Source organism: Accipiter gentilis, chromosome 7 (assembly GCF_929443795.1).
Source record: "Accipiter gentilis chromosome 7, bAccGen1.1, whole genome shotgun sequence".
NCBI classification, from domain to species: domain Eukaryota; kingdom Metazoa; phylum Chordata; class Aves; order Accipitriformes; family Accipitridae; genus Astur; species Astur gentilis.
Window position 1 is genome coordinate 38,373,222 of NC_064886.1, and position 14,731 is coordinate 38,387,952.

General features: G+C 39.1%; 1 long non-coding RNA gene across 1 annotated transcript in view; it reads right to left on the reverse strand.

The window, feature by feature from the left end:
* LOC126040833 (uncharacterized) overlaps positions 1–13,925 on the reverse strand; it is a 132,961-nt gene extending 119,036 nt beyond the window's left edge. The window contains exon 1 of the long non-coding RNA XR_007506722.1: positions 13,850–13,925. This is a non-coding gene — a long non-coding RNA (uncharacterized LOC126040833). The remainder of the gene's footprint in view (positions 1–13,849) is intronic.
* Between the last annotated feature and the right edge of the window lie 806 nt (positions 13,926–14,731).

Sequence of the window (14,731 nt, forward strand, 5' to 3'; positions counted from 1 at the left end):
ACACACAATATGCCAGCCACGCAACTAACTTTTGAAGGGAGGTCTTAGGAAAAAAAAGTGTCATGTGCTCTTTTTAAAGCACTGGGTAAGTTCTGATGAAAGAAAACAAGGAAATCCACAGTCTAGCCAGAGAGCATGCTAGGACCAATAGAATCGCTAGCTGTTTTTATCAAAAACTACAAATCAAGAAGAAAACAGCAAATTAGGAGCTCCCTGCCAATTACAAGGTAAGGGAGATTAAAAATAAAGCAGTTTGGAAAAACCTACGATTCCTTCCTGCCTGACACTCGCTTCTGAAAATTTGCAAGAACAAAACAAGACCTCACTAGTATCAGGAATAGCGATGAAAGTGACAGCCAGTATATGACTAACTATACATGTGCCACATCAGACATGGCGTTCAGATAACAAACAAGGCTGAATTGTGCCAACCTGAGGATCTAAGGTGCCTTTGCACAGGTACTATCACCGTTGACTGCAATGGTTCATGCTGATATTCCAAAGAAAACTTCCATCTATTGTCTCCATCTTGCTTAATTCAATTGCTTAACAGTTTCAGGATCTATGGGTTTAATCTAAGGAGAATCTAATTTAAAGATTCCACAGGGCTGATAAATGAAGTTGTAAGGAAGTCATAAGGAAAACAGTAAACCTGTCAACAGGTCAAAATTCTGAAAAAAAAAGTTGCTGATACGGAAAAAGCATTTGCTGTGTTTCTTGCATCAATTCCACATCATCTGAGTTAGCACGTGAGAGTCCCCAGCACAGCGAGGCCAGGACTCCTGCCAGCACTTTTAAGCACTGCATTATCTACCTTAAAAGGCAAACACAGGCAGAAAAACCCAGCAGCTTATTTGCATGGGAGCTTTCTGCCATGACCTTGGGTGAGCCACATTATATTTCTCCTCTGTCAAATGAAAGACAATGATGCTTCTCCCCTTTGACAAGGGCTTTGAGATCTGTAAACAAAGGACTCCAGATGTTGAAATCCTGGGTATGCTCAGCATGGCATGTTCCCTGAGCTTTGAGCAAGAAAGGTGCCAAAAACACATGGATAAACAAACATGATGCAGGGGAGTCAATATTTTGACTATTCCCTGATCAGTTGTTACTCTACCTGGGTAACTGAGTGTAAGCGAGGGTTTTCTTTCTGCTCTCATCGGTTTTCCTCCTTTATTTTTCACATCTATAGTATATTAGAGCCACTTAATACAGACTAAAAGTTGGTATCATGGTCCACAGAATGACAGTGACAGTACATTTTACTCCACTGTTTTCTCAGGCCTGCTTCTATTTTTGTGTTTGTTTATTTGAGCCACTAAATTATCTAATTAGTGGCATATATAGTTGAAACATGAGCTGCTGTGAATATTTACTGCACACTTGTTCAGGCATTTATCTAAATAGGTGGCATGCCAGGCCTATGTAATAAGGAATAATGATTCTTTAGAAGAGTTACAGGAAATTATGGAAGACAAAAAAAAAAGTTTTGCGTAGTGGGTTGTAGCTTCCAACAACATATATCAATTCTTCCAGAGATAGAGCAATTGCATCGTAATGACAAAAATTTTATTGTAACAAGTAAATCAATACTTGCCCTACTGCAGTCTCAGATGTTACTTTTATGGATCTTCCCATGTCTATTATATAAAACTGCTCCTGATAGAGTGCATTAAATGACAACTGCTGGGGGGGGGTGAAGAATACAGTACCACATCTCTGCACACTGTGCTCTACCTGCTATTAATCACTATCTCATTGCATGGAGATCCATTTATATCACTGCAACAACAGTGCTGAGTGGCTTACAGTGATGGACTACACTGCACAGGGAATGTTTGTTTTTGCAGCAGAGCTGTCACCGCATGCCCAGCAAAATGAAAATTCAAGACATCCCCAATTAGAACTGATCTGGGGGGGGACGGGGGGACGACACGTGCAGAAAGACCAGTAAGAACACGGTGGGGCAAAGATGAAAACTCCAGTGTCCTATAGTCTCAGTACTCATAAACATGGTAGAACAAATTTTCTCAGGGCCCTATACAATGCAGACAATCTCCCCCACACCATGAGTGCTACACCAGTCCCTTTTTGTACCCAGCTCTTCAATGTAATAGCAAAGCAATTCTTCATGGTACATCAAGTGAGTGTAGCAGTATCTTTCTGGATATCTGGTAGCTCAAACAGAAATCAGAGACACTAGATGCAAAAAATTGTTACGTGTAAGATTGTACCACAGTCATCCAGTCTAGCAATCTTTGACTGGCATTCTTCTAAGTACTAAAAAACCCGGAAGAAAAAAGAAGCTTTATCCATCCTCTTGGACCAGTGTCTAGTAAAAGGAAGATACCTATCCCTTACATGTATTCCTTTTAGCCTTTTGCCCTGCAGGAGATGTGCCAGCAGGGACCAGTGCCAATGAGTAATAGGAAGTACCTCTAAAGTCAAGGGAATACCACGTGTGGGCAGAGTAATGTCACCATGACTATTTGAAGAATTACAGCTGTCAAACACATTACCTTGTTTTACCTCACTTGTTAGGAAACATCCACCACATTTCCCAACAGAACGAATACAGTCATCTCGTCTTTTTTAAAAATACTTCAGTTGACAAATACTTGCAACAGGAGAATAATTTCTGAATAGTACTGTCTTCAAGAGGTACTTGCAAGGGCTAACTGCATCACATCATTGCTTTATCCCTCTCCTTCCCCTCTTTTTCTTCTTCCTTCTTTTACCTGTTAGGCACAGTGTTACATAAGACCTTTCAGGGAGGCATGTCATCATCTTTTCACTGTCACTACAATTTGGGCACTATGATGGGAAACTACATTATAAAGTGATACTACAGAGCATATTCTTTTGGGACTGCTTCTCAAAAATCCAAGTTAAAAAAACGCCAAACAACAAAAATCCAGCATTAATGAGAGTCCTTCCTTGCCCCTCTCTCCCCCCAATATTTAGAGTCAATTTTTATCTACAGCTGAAAACCAGGTCAAATGCTACCAACAGGAGAGCCATGAAGAACCAGGCAGCTTATGGAATTCTCTCATTTCCCCAGTTTCTGCACTTTCAGGTGATTTTTTTTTTTTATTATTGTTGAGTTTTTGAGTTTGGGGTTTTTTAGTATGATACTGTACTTTTCTGTGTTAGATCCAAACAGTTGCTGAGCACTTTAAAAGGAATGCTGCTGAGCATCTTCCTTGGCCTTTCCAACCCAATACTCTCCCCAAGTTCCCATTTCTCAGCCTACGGGTGTCGCCTAGATGACATTCTGCTCATGGTCAGTTTATCTCTGGTGTATTATTCATACCCTGTGGGGGAAAAACCCAAAACAATAGTTTTGCACTGTACTTCAGCACTTCATAAGGATACAGAAGTTTCCTCCTGGACTAGGATTAATTTATTCACCAGTATGGTAATTTCATTTGCCTATGGCTATTAGTGAATAACCTGAAGCCTGAATTTGGCATGGTTGTTAGGAGTGCTTGCAATGATAAATGACCAAGTGGGTATATGTACATGGATTCTTTTTCTTCTGCTTTTTAATTCATTAACCAAATGAGGTCTTAAAACCATTTACCTATTTCCTAGCCTTCTGATAGATTGGTATGCATTTCATCATCATCCATCTGATAAAGGCAAAAAAAGCAAGACTGTCTTCCATGGTGTTACAGGCAGGATTCTCTCCACCCTCCTCATTACTCAGCTAAACCCAATTTTGTTCCTTTCGTTATTTTCTGTTCTTACAGTCATTTGCAAGTGAATAACTTCACTCTCTGAAGAGGCTGGATGAGACGCAGAGCTGTTGTGCCAGGCTAGAACAAAGAGAGCTGCACATCTTCTCATAATTGCTACCTCTCCAGTGGCAGGCAGGTGATTTTCTCACCACCCTTTCAGATCACACACCTCCAGAGCAGTTGACCTACCCTACTCATCCGAAGGGATGGGTCTGTGACCACTTCCCATCAGCATATGCCCTCTTTGGAAGAGATACTCCCTTCACCCTGGGCGCAGGTTTCCTCTCTTCACCCCCATGGGCATTAGCATTTGATGGCTGCAGGGTGAGCAATGGCAGGGAAGGAATTCAGCTGCAGGCTAATCTTTTACTATTACTGCTGGGCTAACCAGATCAATGAATGCTAGTGCTGCTCTGGGAGAGGTGACAGGAACATGCAACCAGGCACAAAAAGAGAACAGCAGGAGGGAAGGAAAGCCACCCCACCGGGCAGCTGTGTTGTCCAAAAATGACGGTGGAGCAGCAGTCAGTTGGGCAAAGAAGGGCTTGTCTAGAGGTCCTCTGTGAGAAGGGTGGAGTTCCCCTGCTCCTTGTTTATTTATAACTTTACCTCTAAGACAGAATTGTCTTTTCTCTACAGCAATTTGTTTGGGGGCTTTGGTTTTTGTTTCATTTTGAATTTTCCTTGCAGGCGTTTGGCATGCTCTAATAAGGCTTTTTAAAAGTTTTTGCCTTACCTACAAAAAGCACATTACCTTAAACTGAAGGGAGGAGGGAAAACAAATAAGCAGAGAACCCCATACAGCAAGGTTCATAGCTCCAGGGAGAGCTGCAGCCCATCCTCTTATGGCTTTAGGACACAAGTTCCAGAGATTTTGTGACAAATTCCCTGCCTCCTCCACTTTCAGCTCAAACAACTCTTCAGTCTGGCAGACTTCATTGGTTTCATTAACTTATCGGTGCCTGTCCTTTGGAAGTCTAGTACTTTATTTAGAGAGACTTCCCCTTACTTATCTTTCCTTTTAAATTCAAGTAAATCACCTTTCTGGTCATTCGTCCAAACCTTTAAAAAAAAAGTAGCTCCTTCAGAACATCCTCACTATTTATTGACATTAAGACTGAAAAAAAAGCATCACCTCCTATTGACTCAGTAAATATTTGGTGATATCCTTCCAGAAACAGCACTTGTTTTTCAGCTCACATGCAGGAAGTCCCCTAGTACTACAAAAATATATTCACCTTTTCCTTTTGGGATGGTGCTGGTGGCGAGAGGAACCTTATAGGATTCCACATCCTAAAGTCACACATTTTTTTACTGCTCTATTTGGTGACTGTCTGAGCTTTTCTGGTCCCTGCCTGCCTGAACTCCTGATTCTTACCTATAGCTGTGGCCTTTACCTGGCTTTTAAGGATCTCGCTTTTGAAAAGGGGAATTTAAAAACCATCAATTGCTCTCCTGCTGAAGGATGTGGATGGAGATTGTGCTATACCATCTGGTCCCAGCCGATTTTATGCTATTAAAGAGACAGCTTTTTTACTCAGTAATTCTAAGTATTTTTAGTTTGCATTTGTTGCTATTCTACAGCTGGGATCACAATGTTTTGAAGTAAATCAGATGAGAATTATACCGTGCAGAAAGTAGCAGCAGATATTCAATGCACCTATATTAGGTTAATGTATTCTTTTTATGGATTTATTTTTCTTAGTTCAAGACATGCAGAAAAGAATAGGGAAAATAATAAAATCCTTCAAACAAGTGATTTACTCTATATCAGGGATATGTTTACCTGCCCTACTTAGATGGGAGAAAACAAGTTAGCTAAATGTTACTAGATATGAATATTTTCATCCTTTATTTCCATAAAGATTAGCTGCATATGGCCCCATGAGTAAACAACACGTATTGGCTCATAAGCTCTATTGGGAAAAAACCAGCATTAAAGATGGATCTCTGCTCTCAGTTCCACTGCAATCGCACTACAACCAAGAGACTAAAAGAAATGTTTATCGATTATTTTCCCCATAACTTTGTACAAAGAATATTGAAGACCAGCAGAGTGTACTAATGACTTAACTTCTTTCATTTAGTTATGAGGATAGAAGCAAAAAGCAACAAGGGAAGCTATTTCTTTAAAGAGAATTTGGATTAGGAAGAACTACATAACCTTCATTTCTTTCAAATTAGGAATTGTTTCAAGCGGAATACACATATATCCTTCAAAATAAAGGCTGAAATACAATTCTTTTGAGTCTCTGCCTGGTAATAACACAAGGCAACATTGTGTCTCCATAACTAACAGACTGTCTTTTAAGAGAGCTGTTAACAGATATGCCTCCAAAGTAGCAACCCTTTCAGCACAAGGATTTACTTTCCACCACCTCTTGCAGCTCTCCTCCTCTGATCCTCCCTGCTGGTTTGTGGAAGTTACTTCATCCTTTCTCTGGACAATTTTCATACAGATACAATATATGGATGGGAGGTGGACTAATGCCAAAGCTGAAGTTATAGTTCAAGGTAACCATGCATTGCAGACAAGTCTTATATGGTATGGCTGGAAACCTTCACAGGCCACCCAGTGTCTGAGAGTATCTCAGCTCTTTTCAGCTTCAGCTGGTCTATACCAAGCATAAGTGAACTTTCAATTTAAAAAACAACTCGAGTAAAGTCATCCTAGATGGTCACCTCATTCTGCTGCACATACATTCAATGCAAAACCAAGTCCCAGGTGCATATTTGCGCTACCTAATTTGAAGTATTTAATCCAAGTGTCTGGTTAGAGCTCATGTTCTCTACCTAGACAGCAGAGATGCACCTCTGGCATTGAAAGAGTCAAACAATGTACACATCTATATCAGATGCCTAAAACTAACTTCCTTGAAATATCAATCTTTCAGAAATATGCTCTGATATTTTAACCTTTAATGTCATTAGCAACGTAAGGATTTTTCTGATTGCACAGCGCTCAACAGCACTTCAGTCTGTCAGCTAGACACAATCCAAGTAACACTATTTCTCAATTTACAAATTTCTTTGCTGACAGTCCCTAACCAAGCAGCCAGCGGACACAAAATGGCATAACACATGCTTATATTTTTGCAGTCTGTCAGCATTGTTCAGATACAGTTGCTCCAGGCCCTACAGTCCATTGGAAACTAGTCCATTAGTGAACTAAGAGCACAGTGCAAAACCAGCAACCTGATCACCAGCCTTCCCTGGTGGAAACACACTGAAGGCCTCTGCACAAGCCACAGTCGTTCCCTAGCTGCAGGTCTTTAGCAAGAATCAGTAAGAAACTCATTTCATAAATGGTTTGGTCTCTAATGAGACCATCTTTAAAGTTCCCAAGCCCCCACACCAACGCTCTCCACTATCAACTTCTATTCTCTCTTCAACATGTTGGGTTTAGGTTAGAAAAGAAACACACGTCAAAAGTGCATTCTGTTCAAGCACACAGAACTTGAACATTCATCAGCTACTCCAGTGTTTAAGGCATTATTCATGTCAACAGCATTTTGCTTGCTTTTCATCCTTTCCCCTGAGGAACAGTAAAACAGATTTATCTTTACTTTCTGATCTTTATTCTCCGTTGTCACTTTATGTGGAAAAGCTTCTGCTTTGTTTCCCCTACTTCCAGATAGGGTTTTTTCCTTGAAATCCAGCTTTTCTGCATGCTATTTTGTCTTCTGTTGATCATTGCTTTGCTCCAAGCTTCACTAAATTGGATTTGCCACTATCTATCTTATTCTGGCTTGTATTACAAAGTGTCTCCATGCTTTTTAAATTTAAAGCCAGCCTTCAGGAAAAGTACTAGTCATGGGTATGGTGATCCTGAAACACCAGCATATGCCTAAAACCCGGGCCTTTTTCAATCATGGTTGACCATCAGTGGCTTTCCTAATGATGGCTCTTTGTTAATTTGGTTCTGTTACCCTCACCCTCAAATCCATGATTAGATAGTACCGCAGACATGGCCACCTCCAGATATTTAGTTAGTCTAGGAATTTGGGAAGCATAAAGAACATGTTTGGTCATCTAGAGGCTATACAAAGAAAACCGAGAAGAGAAAGGGTGAGGGGCATCTGGGGTATGGCTAATTCAAGCTTAAAGAAAAAAGTTACAGCCATTTTAAATAACTTATTTGTATAAATGTGTTCGATCAGTAAATAGTGGAGTACTTACCAAGCTTACCCAATAGCTGATGCAGCCTTTATACATATGTGCCTTTCCCTGTTGCCAAACAGGTTCATCCTCTACATACTGGGAAAGCACGGTCCACAGAATTTTACTGTAGACAAGAACTACACTACTCCCCTAACCCTATCAGGAAGTAAGGAGTGAGTATTACTTTTATTAGCAGTGAGTTAAATTAATGTGGATACTTGAATACTATAAACAGAGACATTATGGGGAGGGGGGTTGACATATGCACAAGTATAATCCTAACTCTTAGAAAAATCAGAGTAAAAATGGGCTTTTCCTATTATCCATAGCCATTCCTGATGGCTCTTGAGAATAAACAAGCTAAAAAGTATCATCTGCCTTTTAATTTTATTAGGAATTGGTCATCACTGTCCTATCTGCTCCATCACTCTATTCCAGAACATCTGAATGTAATATTAAATTAACCTAGTGTGGGATACTTATTCCTGTTTCTGTTTAAACAGCAGTATATTTCAGTTTTGGCTTGGCCCAATCTAAGTTTTATGGGAACAAGTATATTACTGAATACAGTTTTTAAGTTTCCTATAAATTTTCTATAAACTGAATGTGTGAATATTCTCTACAGCAAGTTAATCTCCTGATATTAGGAACCCCATGGCAAAGTTGACTAAATGTCTGCTTAGTAGTACAGCATGGCATAAAGCCATATGCCTTTCCCACTTGGGTCAGAGCCAAAACTGACCTTTTGCCTTGACGCACAATTATTTTCCAAGCAACAACTGGAAGAGTCTCATGATAGTATGCAGAGGCCAGAACCCCACTGCTCAAAACCACAGTAGCTGTGAGTCAACAACTATCACCGTGTCAATGTAATGTTGCCATGTGGCTGGGAAATAAACAAAACAAATTAAACATGGATTTCACCATCTGAAGTTCATCTGACACAACTGTACAGGGTCAGCAGCTCAACTGAAGTTGTACCGAGCAGTTGTTTCATTAAATACTTCAGCAGGAAACATGAGAATCAAACTTCAGGCACCAACATCTCGGTCTCTGGTTTAAGAAGCACAAGTTCCACATGATTCAACAGCCATTATCAACCGACCTTACCAGAAGTCACTATTACAGCTAAAAAGTTCTTCAGGACAGACAAATAGGTCATTTTCAGTTACAGAGATCACTTGAATTATCTTTCATCTGGATTCATCTCAAATATTCAAAGATTTTTTTTCTAATTATATAGCAACATAGCAAACATCTTTTGACCCAAATGACTCTTAGCACAGGCATAAACAAAAACTTAATGGAAAACTTTCAGCAAGGTTTAGTCCTCAAGTTTAACTATGCTAATCTAAACAGAAGACGTGCCAATGTCTGGGAAGGATTCTATCATCTGTTGTGTCACATTTTGCTCAGGCATGTGCATCTTCCTATTCTTTACTTCACTAGGAACTGACTGACCTTAATCTGAGATAGAAGACAAATCTTGCATATGATTTTCCCCCTATCCAGGCAGGCTCCTTTCAAGCATTGTTGAAATAAGCAGGTCATGTGTGCATTTATATAAGATCAAGTAAATTAACAAGATCAAATTATTTGCATTTACAAGAAAGTATTTGCTAAATAAATATGGAAGAGTCACTGTATTACATCTAGAGTGGAAGTACATTGGAAAAAGTTTACAACGTCCTTAAAAGAGAATGCCTCAGAAGCTTGAACTCTGTTACCCATCACAAGACAACATAAAAGGCCAGATAGATTTAAAAGAAGCCCTAGGATCTGATTGGTATGATTTTATATGCACAGCTTATTGCAAAAGAGCAAGACAGTTACCACCTCCTTCCCCTTCACTCAAAAATTCATCTTGACTAGTGTTAAGAAAGATAAAGGAAAAGCAGAAAAAGTATTTAAAGAAATGTTAATACTTATGGTCTTGGATTCATAACAGAGTGAGACCATACATTTATGGTGACTTGCCAGGAATTGCAAAATTGCACAGAACAGTAAATAGCTTTGCTGAATCTGAAACAACAGTAAAAACATTTTCCTGTGCTTCCTAGACACTGGTTTCAGCCAACATTATGCCACACACAAGTTTTCCTGCCATTCACATGCTGTCAAGAAAATAAATGGACAGTGATTGGATAGTGCCTTCTACGCAGCTGGACTATGCCAGGACAGCACTGACCCTAACATTTCATAAGAGACAAGCAAGAAAAAAGGAGAGGGAAGAAATGGAAAATCATGTGCAACTGTGAACAAGATCTGGGTGGTTATACTTGACGAACTCTGTAAAAAACAGATAAACAAAAACCACAGAAGGGACACAGACAGTTTTGGAGAAAGAAAAAGGACAGCCTGATGTAAGCAGTAGGCAAGGTACCTTAAGAGGGATTAGTCCACAGTTGGCTCTGAAAACTTAGGTTGGACTACCTGACCCTTGGTGGCTTCACTGCCCAGATTTATCTTTTCAATTTGCACTCCGTAAAGCACTTTTGAAAACATATGGTAAATGGAGACGTTCTTGAACACATCCCATATAATAAGTGTTTTATGTTGCATAATAAATAACCAGATTCAATTAAGCTCAGCATAGGAGCCATATTTTGTGAGTATTGTTGCGAATTTTAACATCCAACACTTTTAGAGTAAAACGTTTTGTTAGAAGCTGTACAACAGCACGTGAAGTTAGATAGCCTGAAGGCTTCTTTCAGCCACAGGAAAAAGAATCTGGATCTAATTTTTGTAGCAATCCCAAGAATGGGATTTTGACCTCTCATTGGTGCAATCCAGGAATTACTCCTTTCAATCTTTACCTCTACACCTGTGGAAATTAGACACTAGACAACTGTTTTGTATCAGGTTTTGGTACATTGTGATGTAAGTGGTTAAATCCTAGCTGTAGTGGTTCATGTGGCATTTCATATTAAAGTCTTTCAGATTGCCAGTATCTTGGAAGAAAGTTGGGGGACCAAGCAATTGAGCTTCTGCCTTTGCAGAAGGAAAAAAAAACTTCCAAAGACACAAGTAAAAAAAGGATCCTTGAAATTCAGCACAGAATAGAAAACTTTTCTTAATTTGGGCAGGCTTTCTTAAAACGCTACTTTTCTACTCCACTGTCATAGTTGTGTGTAGCATATCCTTATTCCATCTGTTTTCAGGGTTTGAAATTTTGATAGTCTCAAACAAGCAGAGTAGGTATTTTAGTTTGTGTTTTGGGGGTTGTTGTTGGTTTTTTGTTACTGGAAGTAAAGTTGTGTGACAAGAGAAAGGAAGTTAAGTGAATTTTCTTCTGTTTGGAGTAGTATTTGAGTACGTATCCTACTAATTTGATCTATGAAAAGACAAGTAAGCATTTATTACAAGAAGTGTGTTAGGCACAAAGACGGAGAACATTTTTAGATAACTTCATTGTCCTGGTGGATTGAGATTTAACTCACTGAGCTTGTAGTCATTAAAAACACAGCTAGATCAAGCTCCTAGTTACCGATTTATTAAAGAACTCTTGTATGATACACAGACACTAACAAAAACTACCCCAGCAAGGAGGGAGAAACCATCAAGGTCATTAGTATCCTAATTCAATATTCATAATAATCCTTCACTCTAAAAAACATGGGAACACAACTTCTTTAAAGGTATCCAAGCTCGAGTTAAAGACTACAGTAACAGACTCCATCATATGGCTATCTTGTTCCAGAATAAGTCTGAACAAAAGTGCTTTACATCATAATTCATTTGCCTGCTTTCCCCATTGGATTCTGCTTTGCTATGCCCTGCTGGAAGCAACATCTGGAGTTACTAACAGTACAGAGATGAACCTTGCCTATAAAAATAGGCATTAAAAAGACTATCCTTGGAGATAGCACACTTATTTCCTACCCTGAATCTCCTGTGACAACTACTTATTTTATTTCCTACACCAGCTGTGGTATTTCAGTTGTTGATACTGTGGTAACCATTGCTGAATGACAACTTTTTAGTGGCAGATTAAGCTGCACTTGGCTTTCATTGTCCATCTCCCTAACATATTCTCAATCTACACATTAACTAGAAATATTTTTCTAATTCTTTACCATTTTAATAAAACAGTCCAAAAGTTTAAAGGGGAAAAAAAGGTTCAAAGTTTCTGGATCCTTTATTTTTCCATTTGAGTCAGTGGAGTTTCTCTAGGTTTGCTAGAGCAGGCTGTGGTCCTGTAAGATGCATCTCTTGCTGTTCACCCAAGATGCTATTTGGGAAAAATTGGAATCTTGCAAATGCTATACTATTATTTTAAAATAACTTGGTAGTTTGGTTTCTTATGATGCATGCAGGATGAGTCTGGAAACTACAGCAATCAATTGTGGCCAAGTTTTGGATAATAGTAGAGATTTCAGTACTGGAAACTTGTCCAAGATATCCTATAGGCAGGGACTGAGAATGAAACTTTTATTTCCACTCTGATACTCTCTCTGCTACTGCCATTTCATTCTTCCTCCACCACACTTATCTGGCTTGTTATATTTTATATCTGTATCATAAGATTCCCAGGGCTGGAACAACTTTCTTTGCAACTTCTCTATATAGCACATTCATGGGGTGATGTAAATATTTGGCCAAAGTTACTAGGTAGATAATACAAAAAAAAGTCCTTTACAGAAAAAAGAAAAACAGCCTTTAGAATCTTTTGAAAATAGGACTTGTAGTCCAGGTTCTCAAAGCAAGGAAAATTACACTCAAGGAAACAAAACAAACTCTTGTCCGCACTGTCACACCTCAAGGTTGTTCCTGCTTCAAAGCAGGATGGTTTCAGCCCCTCCACCCAGTAGTTTCTCAGATTGTTCCTCAGTAACAAATCCCTTCTTCAGGCATAAGACCAGCCAGAGGCAGCTCTTGAGCATAGGAGAAGCTTCAGACCCCAAAACCCTCCAAGAGAAATGAACGTTTTTAGAACCAGCAAACTGAGATTTTAACCAATTTAAACTGAGTACAGCATCTTTACCAACATACCAGGCTTTCTTTCCAGTGCTCTTCACCCAGAATTGTTTTGATGTGTTGAATTTGCTTTATGAATAAAATCATTTACTAGTGTAGATTGAAGGTATAGTGTGCTCTAGGAGTTTACTCTCTTTATGTAGACTACTGTGTATAACAGAATACTAAAGGGCCTGGGCACCTGGTAGCACTCAGATTTGATTTAGAGAAATGACAAGCAGCATCAAACAAGGAAAATAACAGGTTACATTACGCTTCATGTTGGCACATATCTTAAGTTTCATAAACCCCTGTAATAACAGGAAAAAAACAGGAATAGAAAAACATTACCAGCATTTATGATAACCTGTACCTTGAGTATTAACAGACCTGCTGAGTTTTTTTAGTCTTATTCTCCCATGTAAATATAGTCTGAAGCAAATAACAGACAACTGACGTTACATTACAGAAAATCCCACATCAGCTACATTATAATATTTTAAAATAATGTTACAACCTCTCAACCATCATACGCTATCAGCATTGCACTAGATTAGTTTTCTGAATTTTTTCATCTTTGAAAATCTGGACAGAAGATTAGTTCAGGTCATACCATCAACACAATGAGTTTGGCGATTTCTCAGGCTAAATTAAGGACATATATCTTTATCACAGGAGCCCAATTTTACCTTTGTTACAGAAGCTGAGTGCTTTGCACTTACACATGTATTAAATTTAGCTTCGGTTGCATTTTTACAGCACTAGCTTGTGTAGTAGTGATAACACGGTTCAAGTTGTGTTATGCATGTATTTGGGGGCTTGTATGCAGGATAAAAATTTACAAGCCAGATTGTATCACAGTAAAGCTGTAGTTATCCTGGGCTAACATCCTGTAAGTTCACAGTTATTTCAGCATTTGAATGTTTTTGCTGGATATGTTGCATGCATAGTGACATGGTCAGTGGCAAATCCCTGATAGTAATTTCACATACCTCAAAGTACTTCTCCAGCAGAACTCCCTGGTTGTCATGCTGGCTGACAGCAGTCCCAGTGAGGGGCTGTTCTGACTCTAAAAAAAAAACAAAAAAGAAAAAAGGGCTGAGTACCTAGACCAGTTTCCATACTGAATGAAGGTGACTTTCAGTTTTAAGAGGAAAAGGAGCATCACAGAAGATTTAAACACAGTTTGGTAGGGAACGGTTTCACAGCAAAAAGAATTGCTACATGAACATCCATTAATTAATTACAGTTGAAGGTATTGCACAGGTTGCGCACTCATCAGAAACACATTACCATGAGACCTGGAGTAGGACAAAATCCCCTTCCCAGTTCTGGAACTGGAAGGACTGACAGCTCAACTAAAATAAACTAGCAGAGGTGTACATGAAAGCCATTTAAATAAGCTAGTACCAATTCAAACAATTAGAAATACTTCACCTCACCGTGCTTGTACATATATACAGCCACTATACACAACTAATTTTCTTAGTTCTTTCAAAAAAAGAATCCCACGTGCAATGGTTTATGATAACATAAATTGCACTGATTTACTTTGTGAGTCTATGCAACATACTGACAGGTTTCAAAGCCAAAGGCTGAAGCCCTGCCCCAGACATTATTTAAAACAAAGCCACGAGATCTCCAAGCCTCAAACTGGCATGTTTCACCAGAAAGGTGATGATTTAAATCCACTAAATTTCACACAGAGTAAATGAACTGCTGAAACTTGGTCTTTAACCAATGCTTGGAGCAGACATCAAATTGCAGGGTCTGAGATGAGAAAGGTTCATCCAGAGGACACTGCAACAGGTCTGAGCCCAAATAGGTATAAACAACCAAAGTGAGCTGTACAGCTGCTTCATTATTATACTCAG